A 20,435-nucleotide genomic window follows, 5' to 3' on the forward strand; every position below is an offset into this window, starting at 1 on the left:
TTCTCCACTATGCTAATACATTGTATGTTACTGATCCTCTTCCCAAAGTTAATAAGTATGATCAAATAATCCCCAATAAAAAAAGATTTAGCACACTTTAATCCCAGCACTAGGAAGGCAGAGACCGGTGGAGCTCTATGAGTTTCAGGCCAGCCAAGCACTTCACAGTGAGACTTTGTCTCAAAAAGGGGATAGTGGGTAGTGGCTGGAGAGATGGCTCAGCAGTTAAAAGCACTGACTGCTCTTTGAGATGACCAAGGTTCCATTCCCTGTATCCACAGGTGGCTCACAACTGTAACTCCAGTCTCAGAAGATCTGATAGCAACCTTTTCTGGCTTCCATGGTATCATGATATCAGGCATGCACCTGGTGCACAGACACATATGCAAATAAAACAATCATACACATAAACTTTTTTAAAAACTAAGGGTGTGTGTGTTAGTGCTATTTTAGTAAATGTTGTAGTTTCCCTCTTTTTTTTTTTTTTTGTTTTCTTTTCTTTTAGGTTTTCTTTTTTTTTTTTTTTTTTTTTTTTTTTGATTATTTATTTTATTATGTAAGTACACTGTAGCTGTCTTCAGACACCCCAGAAGAGGGCATCAGGTCTCATTATGGATGGTTGTGAGCCATCATGTAGTTGCTGGGATTTGAACTAACGACCTTCAGAAGAGCAGTCGGGGCTCTTAACCGCTGAGCCATCTCTCCAGCCCCCATAGTTTCTCTCTTAACCCAGCTAGCTCCCAAATAATTGAGACTGGACTACTATAGTTATTTACAACTTTAAGGGCACAATAACTGAGCATAATATTTTACTCTACTTTAATCCTCTAAGCTAATCAGGCTACCTCCCAGCCCAAATCTCCATGATTCTTACAGTTTATGGCTTTCTCTGCTCTGGGAGTTTTTCTGATCTCTCCAGGGCTCTCTCTTCTTTCCCCTCCCCTGTTTGGAAAGAAGCCCTGCTCTATTCTCTTTTCTGCTCAGTCATTGGCTGATCAGAATCAGCAATGTTTGCACAACACTGAGACAGGATAGTCTCAGAATAAGGATTGCAACCAGATAGCTATATCAGATAACTCTGGGTTTGAATGATGTGGAAGAACCACGGAGAATAATCCTGACATCCGTTTCAGACCTCCACAGGGATGCACACCCCATGTAATACACCCACACATGTAAACACGCACTTGTTTGGGATTGGTTCTAATGCTTTAAATTAATCCAGCCCCCCCCCCCCAATCAGGAATCTCTGTGTCCAAACACTGAAGGTCCTTGTCCCCAATTGTTTTTTTTTTTAAAGATTTATTTTATATATGTGAGTATACTGTAGCTGTACAGATGGTTGTGAGCCTTCATGTGGTTGTTGGGGACTGAATTTTTAGGACCTTTGCTTGCTCCGGTCAACTCCACTAGCTCAGTCCCTGCTTGCTCCTGCCCAAAGCTTCATTTATTATTATACATAAGTACACTGTAGCTGACTTCTGATGCACCAGAGGAGGGCGCATTACAGGTGGTTGTGAGCCACCATGTGGTTGCTGGGATTTGAACTTAGGACCTTTGGAAGAGCAGTCAGCACTCTTACCCACTGAGCCATCTTGCCAGCCCCCCAGTTGGTTTTTGATTGATCAACAAAGAACCAACAGCTAGTGGCTAAGCAGGTAGACTGAGGCAGGACCTTTAGATTTGCAAGGCTAGTAACTTGTAGAAAGGAAAACAGAATCACTATGATTCGGAGGGAGATGGATCAGATTTAGAGTAAGAAGGATCAGAGTTAGAGCTACAGAAGGAAAATCATCCAAAATGTAGGTGAAAAGGAATGCAGCCCATGGAAGGACTGCCCAGAAGTGTCTTGAGCAGCAAAGACTAGGGTGCCACCCAGAAGGAGCCAGGGCAACAACGATAAAATTTAGAACTGGAAGGCATTAAGCCAGGATTACAGGAGGGAAATGTGTGCTAGCCATAGGGAGGATTAGAACTGCCGAACCCAGAGAAACCCTGTCTCAAAAAAAAAAAAAAAAAAAAAAAAAAAAAAAAAGAACTGCCTAACCTTTGAGCAAGTCAAGGCATATGAAAATTAATGTGTTTCATTCATGAATCCAGGTTGCTCCTGGGTGGGTGCACACATGCCACCTGCAGGGAGCCAAAGTGGTATAGCTAAATCTTATCACACACATACACATTAGGAGTCAAAACAAGATGGCTCACCAAATGGCGGCGCCGGGGCTCAGGTGACTGTGATTCTATTCTCAGTACTGAAATGATGAAAGGGGAGGACCCCTGTGACTTCGCCTCTGCTCTCCCATGCATGCTGTGGCACTCGCAGCCACCGCCAGGTACACATAGGTTAGACAAGTTTAAAAGAAGGAAGCTGCATAGCTGTCCCTATGCTAGTTTCTGTAGGAGGTTGTGAGGCTGTTGCATTTATTTGTTTATTTATTTTTGGTTTTTCGAGGCAGGGTTTCTCTGTGTAGCCCTGGCTGTCCTGGAACTCACTCTGTAGTCCAGGAAGGCTTCGAACTCGGAGATCCACCTGCCTCTGCCTTCCAAGTGCTGGGACTAAAGGCGTGCACCACCACTGCCCGGCTCACTCTAGGTTCTTTAGCTACTCCCTGAACCACATCTTCATTCCTGAAGGACCTAATCCACTTCAACAATCCATACTTTTCCCCTTGCTTCCATTCTCCATTAGTTTCTCTTGTTAATCATGGAAAACTGGCTTTGTTACCCTTCTCCCCCTTTAAATTGCCTTAAAAAATGTTTTTTCACACAATATATTTTGTACAGGTCAAGTAGTGGTGCCACACACCTTTAATCCCAGCATTTGTGAGTCAGAGGCAGGCAGATTGGAGTTTGAGGCCAGCCTGGTCTACAGAGTGAGTGCTAGTACAGCCAGGGCTATACAGAGAAACCCTGTCTCAATCAAAACACCACCAATATATTTTGTTCATATGAAACCTTGTCTCAATAAATTCAAAACAAAACCTGTATATTTTGTTCATATTCTTTCCCCTTTCCCAGGAGAAGGTGGAAAGATTAAGAGCCAGAGGTGGTGGACAGCTCCAAGAAATACACTACAGGAGTGATGGATGTATAACACCACACAGACTATGATGGCATACAAGGCCAAAGAATCCCTTTGATTCCAGAGAAATTTGGGTACCAGTCCCCACCAGGCAACAGAAATCTAGAGGCCAGAGAGATGGCCTAGCCATTAAGAACCCCTGATGTTCTTCCAGAGACCTCAATGTTGGGGTGACTTTATTTTGTGCACTGTGTAAAGACTGTCTTTGTACTATTCATGTGCTGATTCTGGGCAATGATATATATATGGCCAAATGAATGAGTTCTACAGATGCCAGCATATTACAACACTTTCCCTCACTCTCATCTACCTCTCCTTCCTACTCCTCCTTCCCCAAAGATGCATGGTAACCTATGCTTTACCTTGAATTTCATTTTGTTTTTTGAGACAGAATTTCTCATTGAGACAGAATTTGTCATTTCCAGGACAGCTCCTGGCTGTCCTAGAGCTCACTCTATAGACCAGGCTGGCCTCACAGAGGTCCACCTGCCTCAGCTTTCCAATTGATAGGATTAAAGGTGTGCAGCACCACAGCCTGGTATGAATGTAAGGTTCTTTAATGCTTAGAATGTTTGTTTCCCTTCGATGCTGGCAATAGTTATAGTACCTCTGTGAACAAGAGGAAAGCCTCTTTCACTGTCACTGGAAGTTTGTGAGGAGACTTGGTTGTCAATGGATCCTAACTGAACTGACCCACTATCCTTAGTCCAAGCTCCAGAGTTCTGTCAATCCATGCCCTATCTTTCATTAGAGAGATTTAACAAGATCGTGAAGGCTATTTTGCTATTCTGAGAGATGCACAAGTAAATTTTGTATTTGAGCTTACAAAAAAAAATATTCATCGGTAGGGATGAAAATCAAGGATTGTCTTAGTCCTGCCATGGAAGTCTTTGTTTTCTTTGACTTGAGCTGAAGGCTTAAGCACCAGAACATCTCATTTCTTCAGGTCTTCAGTGTGTTTATATGTTGTCACCTCCAACCTACCATTGTAGAGACTATATCAAAAAGCAAATGTTGCTCCAAAGTGCTTATTTTTTAGACACTTCAATACAGTTGACTAAGGGTGAGAAGTCTATTCCTTGTGATACTAGTCTATTCCATTTCCCATTGGTAAGCTATTCAACACTGCATTCGAGTGTAAGGGCATGTATAGAAAGCATCAGTGAAACCAGAAATGTTAACAAAGGGTTGTCTCTTCAATGGAGGAAATGAATACCTATTTTCTACCCAGAGAGCTAGGAGTGAATATTGTTTTTTGGGCTTTTTTTTAAGGAGTGAATATTGTTAATGAGCCAGAGACCTTTGCTATCTGTAAAGCCAGACATCATCCAAACCCCCCAAGAATATTTATCCCAGACTCTCCCCCCCCAGATATTAATTTTTAGTCTGTTCCACAGTCAACAGAACCCACTCTCAGGGGAGATATCACATGTACTTTATAGCCTGGTGACCTCCATGCTATCTTGATCAGAAACCACACCAGATTGTAGGCTCTTAGGCTATAGAACCCATCATCAAAGTCGCATATACTTTGCACAATTAAAGTAGTCACACCCTAAGCTTTATTGTGTACATGGGATTGAGATAATTTTCCCCAAAATTATACTGCACTTAAATATGTCTAAAATAAACTGCCTGGAGTCAGACTCCAGAAGTTTGAGCCAGCCTTAGCTAACTAAATTGTGCTGAATACTTTTCCATCTTTTGTCACCCTGATCATTTCCCTGCTGACAGTACGGTTTGCAGGGTCACACACATACACATACAGGTATGAGTAAATCAACTTGAAATCTCAACTTTTGATACAGGGTTGGGGGTATAGCTCATTGGTAGAGTGCTTGTCTAGCAGGTACAAGGTCCTGTGTTGGAAGGTGTTTTGTTGGGGCAGACATGTGAAGGATTGTTTTCCTGAAGTGGACAGAGGTAAAAGATTAAGGCAGACTCCTGAAGGAACATTCTGTGTCACTGAAGCAGACACAGAAGACAGGCAAGACCCTGCTGAACTCGGCTTGCTCATAGTTAGCTGTGCAACACTCGTGGATCCCAAGCTGATCTTCACTTCCCTGAAAGAGGCTGTACTGGCTAGTTTTGTGTCAACTTGACACAGCTGGAGTTATCACAGAGAAAGGAGCTTCAGTTGAGGAAATGCCTCCATGAGATCCAACTGTAAGGCATTTTCTCAATTAGTGACCAAGGGGGAAAGGCCCCTTGTGGGTGGGACCATCTCTGGGCTGGTAGTCTTGGGTTCTATAAGAGAGCAAGCTGAGCAAGCCAGGGGAGGCAAGCCAGTAAAGAACATCCCTCCATGGCTTCTGTATCAGCTCCTGCTCCCTGACCTGTTTGAGTTCCAGTCCTGACTGCCTTTGGTAATGAACAGCAGCATGGAAGTGTAAGCCGAGTAAACCCTTTCCTCCCCAACTTGCTTCTTGGTCATGATGTTTGTGCAGGAATAGAAACCCTGACTAAGACAAATTGGTACCAGCAGAGTGGGGTATTCCTGTGACAACCTGACCATGTTTTGGGGAGGACTGTGGAAGGACTTTGGAACTTTGGGCTTGAAGATCCATCCGTTGTTAAGAGCTCTGTCGGATGTTGTGTAGGAGCTTGGAAGATAATGTTGAGAACACTGCAGAAGATGGAGGTCTGGTTTGTGAAATTTCAGAGGGAAAATTAAAGACTCTTTTCAGGGCCATTGCTGTTTTGATTGTGAAGATTCTGTAGTTCTGGTTAGCTGGGGCTGAAGAATCAGCGATGATTAACAAGATACCAGAACTACTAAAGCAAAAACTTTACATTACTGGGACTATTGATGCTGGTTAGCTGGAGCTAAGAAATTAGCGGTGATTAAGAAAAGACCAGCATCATTGAGGTGACATCTTCTGGGAAGTGTTTTCTGAAAGCACAAAGAGGCTGTGTTCCAGAGATGGCCAAGGTTGTACTCCTGCTGCAGCGGGACTTGGTAATATGTAAGGGTCACCCAGGTGGTACTGGTTTTGAAGGCATGAAGGGGTCACGCAAAGCAGCTGAGGCTCAGCACTGTGAGAGGCCATGGCAGGCCATTGGTGAAGGTGCAGCCTCAGTTGCAATTGAAGGCCCAGGACTGAAGGGGTCATGCAGTGTTTTGGAGATGCCAGTACCATGAGATGACCACCAAGAGCAGCAGCAGCAGTGGAGTACAGGCATCTGGAGCCTAGAGGATGACGCGTGTGCTACAAAGGGCATTGCTGGAGAAGTGACCCAAGCCCTTGGAGAAGCCCAGAAGATTGTAAGTTGGATCCCAGACATTGGACGGTTGGAGATTGACTTTTGCTTTTGATTGTGACTGTGCCCTGATATTTTCCCTCTTGAAGGAAGAAACTGTTTTAGTGGATGGAGCCCACAGTTAAGACACTTTTAATTGTAAAAAGACTTTGGATTTTAAAAGAGATGGATATTTTAAAGAGATTGAAATTTTAAGAATATGTAAAGACTGTGGGACTTTTAAAGTTATTTAGATCTTGGGGATGAATAAGAATGTAAGGGTTGAGGCTTACTAGTGATGCTTTTGTGTGTCAAGTTGACAAGGGGTCAATTGTACTGGCTAGTTTTGTGTCAACTTGACACAGCTGGAGTTATCACAGAGAAAGGAGCTTCAGTTGAGGAAATGCCTCCATGAGATCCAACTGTAAGGCATTTTCTCAATTAGTGACCAAGGGGGAAAGGCCCCTTGTGGGTAGGACCATCTCTGGGCTGGTAGTCTTGGGTTCTATAAGAGAGCAAGCTGAGCAAGCCAGGGGAGGCAAGCCAGTAAAGAACATCCCTCCATGGCTTCTGTATCAGCTCCTGCTCCCTGACCTGTTTGAGTTCCAGTCCTGACTTCCTTTGGTGATGAACAGCAGCATGGAAGTGTAAGCCGAATAAACCCTTTCCTCCCCAACTTGCTTCTTGGTCATGATGTTTGTGCAGGAATAGAAACCCTGACTAAGACAGAGGCACAGCAGAAGAGAACTTCTGACACAGAATGTTCCTTCAGGAGTATTTTGTCTGTAGATGAACTGAGGCAATTCCTGCCTAGTGGCTCTCTTGCCACAACTGGAGCAACTCCAACTGATCCTCAATTTCTTCTTTGAATCCAAGAAAGGGAACGCTGTCAGGAGCACACTTGTCTCAACCACAAGTTAATAACTAACATTAAATGTCACATTCTGTGGATTTCTTACGTTTTTTGAAAACCAACTATCTATGTAAAGTAGTCTATACTGTTCTGTTAACTACTCTCAACCACTTCTAATTAAAATAAATGAAAACATCCTAACAATAAACTCAGAGCCATGAATTTCCTACTTGGCCCTAAACTCACAAGCTTAATCATCTCAACTCAGTTTCTAACAACAGTAATAGAAGGGCTGGGTCCAATCCTTGTATTCTTAATTGTGTTAGATAGGTACAATGCCTATGTAAGAGTGACAATACTAATCCTAATTTTATATCAATAAAATTTTCATATCAATGAAAACATTAAATTTGTATCAAGTAAATTCTGTACCAATGTAAGATATAGCTATGTAATATTTTGCTTAAGAGTAAATTTGCTAACCTACCCCTATTTGTCTATTTCTATAATATTACTATATCCCCCCTTTCTTTCCCAACCCCTACCTTTTTACCTAAGAAGGAAGGATAGAGAAGAGGAAAGGAAAGCTAGAAATCCCCGAGTTTAAGCTCTCTAGTTCCCTTTTACATTTGTAAAGTATCCCTTAAATGATAACATATCTATAATTCATAACATAACCAGAACCATCCACCCCAACATAAGGGACTGGGACGATGCTCCTCTTTTGTCTGCTTCCAGTTGAAATCGGGGTGAAGAATTCCCTTCTGTGGACCCAAAGGGAAATGGGAAAGTTGGCTTTGTCAAAGGAGAGCTAGCTGGCATCATTTGCCTTCCAGTCACTGTGTGCTGAGAAAGTTCATTGCTTAGTTAACATCTTGACTATGACAGTCTGAAAGACTGGATAGGCAAGCTAGCAGTTCTGGAAAATTTCTGGAAGCAAGTCTCTGAAAGCAGCAGCTTCGATGTCATTGAGGTAGCACTAAGCTGGAATGGATGGTTCCAGAATCTCAGCATCCCGGAGTGTGAATCTCTTCAGGGCTGTCTTTATCTTCTTTCATCCTACAGTATACAAAACTTAAAAGCAACATACAGTTTTGTAAAGACATTTACCAAAAAATCTCCATTCACATGGAGAGTGTAGAGTGCAAAAATTGGTCAATGAAGATCAATAAAGGTGACTGCCTTTCTTCATATTTATTTGATCATATAATCAAACTGCAATATAACTTTGTGTACTTGCCCTCATAAAGGACGGTATGTAATAACAAGTGATGAGAAATTTGTACCAAATAAACATCACCACATATACATCACCTATTTTGTTGATTAGTCTCCCTTTTCTTCTCTGTTGCCAAAGTCTTCAGGAGGTCTCCCTTTGTCATGTCTGATTTCCTATGAAAACATAGGCATAGTGTAAAACAGTTCTCATTTTCCATTCTGATGTTAGAATATCCTTAATATAAACAGGCTGGTTTAGTTCAATAGTTCTTTCCACAATCCAGTCTTTCAGCAGCTGTGGTGTTTTGTTCATTAGCATTTTTAAAATTTAAGGTTAATAAAGCACTATGTAATCTATCTTTGGGGGTTCTTGTTGATCCCTTTTGCCTATTAAGGCTCTCCATTAGAGTTTGATTAGATCTCTCCACAATCGCTTGTCCTGTAGGATTGTGTGATATGCCTGTGTGAATATGTTTTATAATATTCAAAAATTGCTTCATCTTATTAGAGATATATGCAGGACCATTGTCTGTTTTAATTTGTATGGGTACTCCCATAATGGCCATAACTTCTAACAAATGTGTAATTACAGAATCAGTCTTTTCTGGCACTAAGGCAGTTGCCCATTGAAATTCAGAATATGTGTCTATAGTGTGGTGCACATATTTCAGTTTACCAAACTCTGTAAAATGGAAGACATCCATTGGCCAAATATCATTTCTTTGGGTACCCTTGCAGTATCTGAAAGCTATCCCTTTCTTGGATTCAAAGAAGAAATTGAGCATCAGTTGGAGTTGCTCCAGTTGTGGCAAGAGAGCCACTAGGCAGGAATTGCCTCAGTTCATCTACAGACAAAATACTGTCCAGAAAAAGGACACTTCATGCGGAATAGTCGAATGATAATCTCTGCCAAGACAGGGTAATCGGCCCTTTAAAATTCGGCATTACAAAGGTCTGTCAGATGACCCTAGGCCAGATGGCTGAAGACCAGATGCTCCAACCTTTTGAAGTATAAGGGGCTGTCCAGGTGTTCAGTGGTCTCTATCAATTGGCTAAGTTCTGGAAGCTATATTTTGTGCTTCTCATATTTTCAGGTAATATTAGTCACTCTTGGATTTCTGATGGGGTTAAAGACTGGTAGTCTCATAGCCAACCTAGGTTTATTAGCATTGAGAAAGAGGATATAGGTTTGAGATGATGGTTTTCAGTTAGCATACAATCTAGACCCAGGACATGAGTAAGGTATGTAATTTTAAGTCTTTTAAGATAGGTTCTATTTAATTAACAAAGATGGTGGACTGGGTGTTAGGTCTCTTGTACTTTATAAATTACAAAATAGTAATTAATAGTTGTGTTCAATTATATCTGAGATAAAATAGTCTTTTAATTGGACAGAAAGGGGGAAGTGTTGTGGATAGCCCTGGGGCTAACTGTATTTGATGTTAATTCTGTTCTCTTGTGAGGGGTTGTGAACAAGGAATTAGTCAGCACTCAGGTGTGATTTCCTGTAAACCTGCTTCCCACCTTAATGTATTAATAAAGCCTAGAGTGGGAAAAAAAAAAAAGCCTAGAGCGTTGATTGGGCAGAGAAAGAAGGGAAGTTGGAGCTGAAGGTTTTGGGAGGGAAAAGAGGGAGAGAGAGGACGATGGAGGAGGAAGAAAGTAAGTAGAGCCAAAGCACGTGGCCTGGAGACACCCAAGTTAAAAGGGGTCTCATAGATGGGGAAGATGGTAGTGTAAAGGTAGATCTGCCCAGTCTAGGTGCACAGCTTATATTCATATTAATTGAGTTGTGTTTTCATTGTCAGGGCTTATTTGGGTTGGAGATTTACCGCAACACTTCTGGTGTCCCTCCTGGGTCCCTCCTGCTGACTCAGGCCAAGGCTGAGGCCTGCCCGTCTCTGCTAGGTTGTGCCACCCCTGTTGATTCAGGTTTGCTATATTGACCCTACAGAACTGGATGCTGGTGTATCTGTGAAGTGATTTCAAGTGGATCGAGTGGCTGCTGCTGCTGACCTGGGAACTGAACTGCTGGATTTCCAGACAACACAGATGGGAGTTGCTCTATAGAACCTTTCTAAACAGGTCCACTACCCCCTTCTGCATCCCTTCTTGTATCCTTTCTCTCCTACTACCTCTGGTGAGTAGTGGGCTAAAAGGAAAGTTAAAGCTTTTAAGAACCATCATTAAGCCTTTCATGAGGAAAATACCTAATATTAAAACAGAAAAAAAAATCAGATCATGAAAAAAAAAATGATATGTGTCAAAAATAAAGAAAAACAAATCAATACTTTAAACCTGAAAAAAAAACATCATTAAAAACAGGCTTTGAAAAAAAATTAATGTTACAACACATGCTTAAAGATAATTTTTTAAAGAATTAGATGGGGCTTTCCGATCTGAGCCAGTGCCCTGAGCAGACCTTGGGTGCGAACTCTGTAGCCAGTCTCACAACACCCAGAGGATGCTCCATTCCCAAGCTCTCAAACACACCCAGGATCATAGGATCAGAGGTAAGGAGGACACAACATCTGCCCCAACACTGGAAGTAACTGGGATCAGTAACCAAGGAACTCCACCCGACCAGTGGCACAGGTTCCTTCTGGTCTGAGCTGATGCCCCAAACAGACCTTGGGAGTGAACTCTGCAACCAGTCCCACAACACCCAGAAGAAGTTCCACTCCTGCTCTAACAAGCCCAGGACCACAGGATCCCAGGATCCAATGAGCTTGGTCACACCAGGATCTCAGGGTCCCAGAGGCAGCTTGACTCTCAGGAGCTCTGAGACATCCAGGATCTCAGAATCACAGGATCCCAGAGACTGCTGAACTCTGAGAAGTTCTGACACAACCAAGATCACAGGAAGGACAGGCCACAGTCAGATATAGCAAGGGCAGATAGCACTAGAGATAATCAGATGGCAGGAGGCAAGCCTGAGAACATATGCAACAGAAACCAAGGTTACTTGGTATCATCAGAACCCAATTCTCCCACCATAGCAAGTCCTGGATATACCATCACACCAGAAAGGCAAGATTCAGATCTAAAATCACTTTTCATGATGGTGCTAAGGACTTTAAGAAGGACATAAATAACTCCCTTAGAGAAATACAGGAGAACACAGGTAAAGAGCTAGAAGCCCTTAAAGAGGAAACACAAAAATCCCTTAAAGAATTACAGGAAAACACAATAAAAAAGACAAAGGAACAAAACCGTCCAAGATCTAAAAATGTAAATAGAAACAATAAAGAAATCACAAAAGGAGACAACTCTGGAGTTAAAAAACCTAGGAAAGAGGTCAGGAGTCATAGATGCAAGCATCACCAACAGAATACAAGATATAGAAGAGAATCTCAGGTGCAAAAGATACCATAGAAAATATTGACACAACAGTCAAAGAGAATACAAAAATTCCCTAACCTAAAACATCTAGGAAATCCAGGACACACTGAGAAGATGAAACATAAGGATAATAGGCATAGAAGAGAGCAAAGATTCCCAACTTAAAGGGCCAGTAAATATCTTCAACAAAATTATAGAAGAAAACTTCCTTAAAGAAAGAGATGCCCATGAATATACAAGAAGCATACAGAACTCCAAACAGACTGGACCAGGAAAGAAATTCCTCCCATCACATAATAATCAAAACACCAAATGCACTAAAAGAATATTAAAAGCAGTAAGGGAAAATGGTCAAGTAACATATAAAGGCAGAACTATCAGAATTATACCAGACTTCTCACCAGAGATTATGAAAGCTAGAAGATGCCGGGCAGATGTCATACAGACCCTAAGAGAACAAAAATGCCAGCCCAGGCTACTATACCCAGCAAAACTCTCAATTACCATAGACAAAGAAACCAAGATATTCTATGACAAAACCAAATTTACATAATATCTCTCCATAAATCCAGCCCTACAAGGGATAATGGATGGAAAACACCAATACAAGGAGGGAAACTACACCCTAGAAAAAGCAAGAAGATAATCTTTCAAGAAATCCAAAAGAAGCCAGGCAGTGGTGGTGCACGCCTTTAATCCCAGCACTTGGGAGGCAGAGGTAGGTGGATTTCTGAGTTCGAGGCCAGCCTGGTCTACAGAGCGAGTTCCAGGACAGCCAGGGCTACACAGAGAAACCCTGTTTCGAAAAACAAAACAAACAAAAAAGAAAAAGAAAAAAGAAAAGAAGATAGCCACACAAACATGATTCCACCTCTAACAAAAATAATAGGAAGTAACAATCACTTTTCCTTAATATCTCTTAATATCAATGGACTCAATTCCCCCAAAAAGACATAGACTAACAGACTGGATATGTAAACAGGACTCAACATTTTGCTGCACACAAGAAATGCACCTCAGTGATAAAGGCAGACACTACCTCAGAGTAAAAGGTTGGAAAACAATTTAGCAAGCAAATGGTCCCAAGAAACAAGCTGGAGTAGCCATTCTAATATCAAATAAAATCATCTTTCAACCAAAAGTTATCAAAAAAGATAAGGACACTTCATGCTGGTCAAAGGAAAAATCTACCAAGATGAACTCTCAATTCTTAACATCTATGCTCCAAATGCAAGGGCACCCACCTTCATAAAAGAAACTTTACTAAAGCTCAAAGCACACATCATACCCCACCCAATAATAGTGGGAGACTTCAACATCCCACTCTCAGCAATGGACAGATCATGGAAACAAGCTGAATAAAGACAGTGAAACTAGCAGACTGTATGGACCAAATGGATCTAGCATATTTGTGGAACATTTCATCCTAAAGCAAGAGACTGTACCACCTTCTCAGCACTTCATGGTACCTTCTCCAAAATTGACCATATAATTGGTCGAAAAGCAGGCCTCAACAGATACAAGAAGATTAAAATAATACCATGCATCCTATCAGATCACCACAGACTGAGGCTGGTCTTAAATAGCAACAAAAACAATGGTAAGCGCACATACACATGGAAGATGAACAACACCCTTATTCAATGATAACTTGGTCGAGGAAGAAATAAAGAAATTAACGGCTTTTTAGAATTTAATGAAAATGAAGACACATCATACCAAAACTTATGGGACACAATGAAAGCAGTGCTAAGGGGAAAACTCATAGCTCTTGAGTGCCTCCCAAAAGAAGGTGAAGAGAGCTTATACTAGCAGTTTGACAGCACACCTGAAAGCTCTAGAACAAAAAGAAGCCAATACACCCAAGAGGAGTAGATGTCAGGAAATAATCAAACTCAGGGCTGAAATCAACCAAATAGGAAAAAAAAAAAAAAAAAAAAAAAAAAAAAAAAAAAGAACTATATAAAGAATCAACAAAACCAGGAGCTGGTTCTTTGAGGAAAAAAAAAAAAAAATCAAGATCGATAAACCCTTAGCCAGACTAACCAGAGGGCACAGAGACAGTATCCAACAAAATAGATCTTGAAATAATTTTTTTTTAAAGATTTATTTATTTATTATATGTAAGTACACTGTAGCTGTCTTCAGACATTCCAGAAGAGGGAGTCAGATCTCATTACAGATGGTTGTGAGCCACCATGTGGTTGCTGGGATTTGAACTCTGGACCTTCGGAAGAGCAGTCGGGTGCTCTTACCCACTGAGCCATCTCACCAGCCCAGATCTTGAAATAATTATTCTGTTTGTTGAATATTAACAGTTGAATATACTAAAATCATGTTCTACAAACATCATGGAAATATTATTGATAATTTTTCTCACTGTGCTTGAAATTAGCATTTCCATAATGTTTAACTTCAAAGAGTTTGATATGTTGAAATTTAAAAAATATAATTACTGATAAAATAATTTCTCTCCTAGAAACACTGATAATCTTTTTTAAGTTAACTGATTGTTAGACAATGTACATAGGTATATAATGCGTTTTAAACACTCTCTTACTATATCAGGTGATATCATATAGTAGCTTTTGCATATATTTCTTAATGATTCATTTTTAATATTTTATGCTTTTTACTATGCTTAATTCCCAAAGAATATTTTTGCATGCTTTGAAACAATTTAGTATTTAACATTGGATATAGGTTCCTCAGTTATGGATAGTATTAAATATTCATTAATGATATTTTTAGGGTATGAAAGGATATGAATATAAAAGTTGAACAAATTATTTTGTTTGTTTTAAAGATTTATTTATTTATTATATGTAAGTACATTGTAGCTGTCCTCGGATACTCCAGAAGAGGGCATCAGATTTCGTTACGGATGGTTGTGAGCCACCATGTGGTTGCTGGGATTTGAACTCGAGACCTTCAGAAAAGCAGTCGGCGCTCTTAACCACTGAGCCATCTCGCCAGCCTCAAATTTTTATGTACTATTTGATTCTCAAAACACTCAATATCATTATGTTTGATGTATAAAGTGTATTTGAATAATAAAAATTAAGAAAAAAAAGAAAGCCAGGTTGTGGTGGCACACGCCTTTAATCCCAGCACTTGGGAGGCAAAGGCAGGCAGATTTCTGACTTCAAGGCCAGCCTGGTCTACAGAGTGAGTTCCAGGACAGCCAGGGCTACACAGAGAAACCCTGTCTCGAAAACAAAACAAACAAACAAACAAAATCAAAAAAAAAAGAAAGAAAGAAAAGAAAAACAAAACAACAAGAACAAAACAAAAACACATCAAGCATTTTGATTACTGATATCTCTAGCCACAATTTGCCCTATGATATTTGCATTATACTCCTGAGAACCAATACCAGTTGTTTCCATTATCCATCACATTTTCTTTTTTTTTCCGACTTGCTTAATTATACTTCTTTTTTTAATTAGGTATTTTCCTCGTTTACATTTCAATCCATCACATTTTCAATGGTCTGATTGCTCTTACATTCGGTGTTTGCATTCTCAGAGGTCAATATTTCTCTATCAATGACTGTCTGGTTTCAGGGTCTGATATGGTTCTGTTCACAGCTGAACTCAACCTCTGTAAGAATTCTGTAAAGAATTCTCCAGAATCCTATATTATTTTAGTAAAAGAGGAAAAGCGGTAGAGTCGTCGTCCCTCTCCCCCCCCCCCCCCCCCCAGGTTCTGCAACCAACTCCCAAGCTCTTCAAGTGGCAACACACATTGGTCAGTTACACTATCATCAGATCGGATTTGTTTTTGTAAGTCAGCACAAAGGCCCTTCACCCAGCAGCTGGTCTTTAGCAACATATATTGCCCTAGCTAAATTACATTGTGCTAAGTTTTTTGGACCAGCTGCTAGAACAGCTGACACCAATCCCTTCCAATCTTGTGGGATCTCCCTATGCTGTGTTGCCCAGTTATTTAGCATTTCTTTGACAAAGGAAAAATGTAAGCCGTACAAAACAACAGATTCTTTAAAATGCTTTAGATCAATTCATTATAGGCAAGAATACCATCATTAGCAGGCACATGCTGCACAAAGACTGGGAAGGCTGTGTAGGCCCACGCAAATCCTCTGGTGGTGCACTCGGTTGCACATTAACCCTTTGTGCTTGCTCTTCCCGGCTCCTTGTCTCACTGAGGCACTTTGGGCACCTGGTATCGAAAGTGCGTGGAGCAGGGCAGGGCAGTGTTTTATTGTCCAGCCTATTTTCTTTCCCCTTTTCTCCATGCAGTCCATTCCCGGTCCTACTCACCAAGCTTGAACTCTGTTGTTCTCCCCCTGGTTCTTTTTGCTTTCTAAGCACCTCGACTTCTAGTCACAAACTCTACATGCATAGCCAAGTCTGCAATGTTTTCTAACAAAAGAGAATTGAGTTAACCTCCTGAGTTTTCAGCTTTCCCTCCAAACTTTCAGAATAGTATATGTGAACACTACAAAGCAAAACTAGAAAACCCCTGCTAGGAACATAGTAGGAGACTACCCAGCAACTGAAGCTGCCATTTTGCTATTTTCCTTAAGTAACATTGCTAACCCCTCATAATCTACAGTTTTCTCTACCACATTAGAAGCAGAGTTACCCATTATGCCTAAGCCACATTGGGTGCCACCTGTAGGCATAATTTTTTGCAACCTACTTTTAACTTCTCCTTTAGCCCACCATCCAGCAGAGGTAGTGGAAGAGAAAAGTTATTAGGATACAGGGGAAGTGTACCTGTTCAACAATAGTTCTTTGGGGGAAGCTCCATCTTCTTACGCAGCAGTTCAGTCCTGTAGCAAACACCAAACACAACTTTGCAGCTGCAGACCAGTCCTCTAGGCAGGCAGGCAGACAGCACACATGAACCAGCCGCTACAGTCCAGTCCAGTCCTTTCAGTCCAGTCCAGTCCTTTCAGCAAACAGACACCAGGCAGCTGCAGTTCAATCCTGAAGAAACCACCAGGATCTCCAACCACCCGAGGTGAGGCCACAGAAGTGGCAAGTTGCCGCAGGAACTTCATGAGCAGTTCTTGGGAGTGTCTCTCTCAACAGCAGTATTATAACATGTTGAGCTCAACAATGCTATGTAAGGCGAACCAATACATGCGTGCGTGCCTTTAGCGAAGAATGGTAAGGCAGAGCAAACCAAACCGAAGCTCAGTGCCCATCTCCCACTGTCTGTGGGGTCATATTTATTCTCCTTCATCAAGAGTTCTTTCACGTGTCTGCTATAGCCAATCATCCTTTCACCTGTGTCTGCTTCAGAAAAACAGTCTTTCAGGTGTTGGCTTTAGCAAGACATCCTTTCAACTGTGTGCCCCAGCAAAGCATCATTTGGCATAAATAACTTTTCTAAGAACTAGAAGTTTCTACTTAAACACAGTTTTGCTGTGTGGCCCTGGCTGTACTGGAACTTGTTGTGTGGACCAGCCTGGCCACGAACTCAGAGATCCACCTGCCTCTGCTTCCAGAGTGCCGAGATAAAAGGTGTGTGTTACCACAGGCTGGCTGAATTTTGTTTTTATTTTGTTTCGAAACAGAGTCTCATTTCTGGCTAGTCTGGAACTTTTTGATCCTCCTGCCTCAGTCTTCTACATGCTGGTTTTGAAGGCTGGTGCCACCATTCCCAGCTCTCAAACTTGCTCGTGCCTGTCCCCTTTATAGAGGACAAGTTAGCTAAATTGGTTCTCATTATCCTTCTGTTTTCTGGCTTTTGGACCATCAGTGGTTTGATCTCCTTTCCTAGGAGAGTCTGAGTTTACAGCAGACAACGACCCAGACCATGTATGAGGGTAGAACTCTGATTCGCAAGCTCTGCAGCAGTCAGCCAGCATGGTCAGGACTTGGTCAGTGAGTTAGCATCCTTATATTTTACTGACACGCCCATTTAAAGACAAGCCAGAGAAAACCAAATCAACCATAGAAAAAGCCAGTCTCATAGTTAATCCAGTAGTAGTAGTAGTAGCAGCAGCAGCAGCCCCTTGTCAATGACCTCTGGGCTCGAGGGGTGGCTCAGTGGGCTAAGAGTCCTTACTGTGAAAACACCAAGGGCTTGAGTGCAAATCCACGCCACTGTGTGGCTGCACCTGTAACCCCAGCACTGGGAGAGGTTGAGACAGGAACATCACTGGAGTGGGCCTTGCTAGCCAGGGAAGGATTTGAGGACTGGAGTTTCATATGCTTATGAGCTGCCATGTGGGTGCTCAAAGATGGAACCCGGATCCTCTGCAAGAGCAGCAAATGCTCACAATCTAGCTCACATCTCTCGAGCCACCCCACCTTGAAGTTTTATATATTTAATACACTTTGTGGGGGCACGGTTGGGATAAAGTCTTGCTTATGCAGCCCTGGCTGGTCTGGAACTTGATATATAAATCAAAGTGGTCTTGAATTTGTAGTAATACTTCTGCTTCAGTACCCCTGCCCCACCCCCACCCAGTGCTGGGATGATAGGTATGTACCACAATACTTGTCCTCTCCTCCCCACCCCGTGTGTGTGTGTGTGTGTGTGTGTGTGTCTGTGTTTTAGACTGGGCCTCCCTCATATAGCTGAGGCTGGCTGAACTTGGTCTTCTTGCCTCCATCTCCCAAGAGCTGGAATTACAGGCTTGTGCCCTGCCACCCAGCTTCAATCTATCACCTTTAACTCTCCTGTGGTGATATTTCTTCTGTGGTCTACATGTCTGTGGCTACATGTCATCTGGCCACTCTTTGCCCTCCAGCTCCAGCAGATCCAGAAGTAGCCTTGTGTTGCCTTCTTGCAAAGCTGGATTTGGAGTTCTTTATCTATTTCAACTCCTCCAAAGAATCTACTAGAACAAAAGCAGGACAGAATGACAGACTTTACTGACCTTTGTCTCTGGAAGATCAAACACCTTAAACTTTTCTCTCTTCCTTAACAACTCTCTTCTATAGTTGTATTCTCCTTCCAAGAACTTTAAATTCTTTGCTGACTCTTCTCTGATTTTCTGTATTCCCTCCTTTCTTCCCTCCCTCCTTCTCTTTTTTTCTTTAAAACCAAGTCTCTAATGTCAGCCAAGCTAGTCCCAAACTCACTACTTGTATGGCCAATGGCCTTGAACTTCTGATCTTCAGGCTTCCCCCTCCCAAGTTCTGGGGTTATAGGCATGTGCCATTTACTTTATATAAAGTGTTGGGATTATAGGCATGTACCACTTACTTTGTATAAAGTCTTAGAGTTTCTTGTCTCCTTGTCATCTTCACCTCAATCCCTTAGTGATTTCCTCCAAAACAAAGAGAATTCATATTTAACCTGTGGGTTGTTCAGTGACTTATCCCTTTGTGTGATGTGTGAGAATAGCACCATGTCTGAGAGGATTTTATAGAGTTCTAAAATTATTATGGGCATTTCCCTCAAATTTCTGTATCTTCAAAAGATGTCCTCTCACTTCTCACATTGTATGTGTGTGTGCTCAAGTGCTACTGTGGATGTTTCCAACCAGCCTCTAAGCTTCTTGAGTGGACAGAAAAAGATGAAAATTTATAAACAAAACAAAACTCCTTCCTTTTTGAGATAGCGTTTCGTGTAACCCAGGCTTACCTCAAATTTATCATTGTAGCCTGAGGTCTAGATCCCCACCACTGCATAAACGGGGTGTGGTGGCCCAAGCCTGCCTGTAATCCTAACACTTGGGAGATGGAAGCTGGAAGATCAGGAATCTAAGGTCACCTTTGCTCACATTTTGAGAGTTGAGAGCCAGATTGTGCTACACAACACCCTGCTTTAACCCCCTTAAAAAAAAAATCAATCCTGAATGAATGGTTTCATATATAGACAATATTGTGGTTGTTATGAGGATATAGGGACCAGGAGAGATGACAACAGTAAAGAGCACTGGTTGCTCTTCTGGAGGACCCAGGTTCAATTAACAGCCCCCACACAATAGCTCAACACTTTCTATAATTTTTTTTCCTTTTCTTTTCTTTCTTTCTTTTTTTTTTTTTTGGTTTTTTGAGACAGGGTTTCTCTGTGTAGCTCTGGCTGTTCTGGAACTCACTCTGTAGACCAGGCTGGCCTCGAACTCAGAAATCCACGCCGGCTCTATAAATCTTTTCCAGGGGCTCAACGCCCTCTTCTGGCATCTTCAGACATGTACGAGAGGGGAGAGGGAGAGAGGGAGAGGGAGGGAGAGAGAGGGAGATGGGGAGAGGGGAGAGAGAGAGAGAGAGAGAGAGAGAGAGAGAGAGAGAGAGAGAGAGGGAGAGAGAGAGAGAGAGAGAGAGAGAGAGAGAGAGAGAGAGAGAGAGAGAGAGAGAGAGAGAGAGAGAGAGATTAATGGCTATAATATATAACGCGAATGAAGAGCACATTCTGTAAACAGTTTCCTTATTTTCCCGCTCGAATATAAGAAAATTAATGGGGGTGGGTGGGTATGGGGGACTTTTGGTATAGCATTGGAAATGTAAATGAGCTAAATACCTAATAAAAAAATGGAAAAAAAATAAGAAAATTAATGTAGTGGAGAAACGCTACCCTGGGTAAAAGAGAAAAAATGTCCTGTGTTGCATTTGTGAGCGAAAGTTCAATAGGCTTCTTCCTTCAAAGCCAAAACCAAAAGACGAAGCGGCATCTCAGAAAACACCACTTTTCTGAAGACATTAAGTCTTCGCAATTATAACCCTCCTTCCCCATCCTTTAACCGAGAACCTGGGGAGGAAATGCTGCCCTAGC

At 41.8% G+C, this 20,435-nt stretch overlaps 1 long non-coding RNA gene across 1 annotated transcript; it reads right to left on the bottom strand.

The window, feature by feature from the left end:
• Nucleotides 1-7,818: 7,818 nt before the first annotated feature.
• Nucleotides 7,819-16,467, bottom strand: Gm46363. The gene is made up of 2 exons (XR_001780646.1): nt 16,019-16,467; nt 7,819-8,567 (listed from the first exon to the last, which is right to left on the bottom strand). It is a non-coding gene; the product is annotated as a predicted gene, 46363 (long non-coding RNA).
• Between the last annotated feature and the right edge of the window lie 3,968 nt (nt 16,468-20,435).

The sequence above is a fragment of the Mus musculus genome, chromosome 12, assembly GCF_000001635.26.
Source record: "Mus musculus strain C57BL/6J chromosome 12, GRCm38.p6 C57BL/6J".
Lineage (NCBI taxonomy): Eukaryota > Metazoa > Chordata > Mammalia > Rodentia > Muridae > Mus > Mus musculus.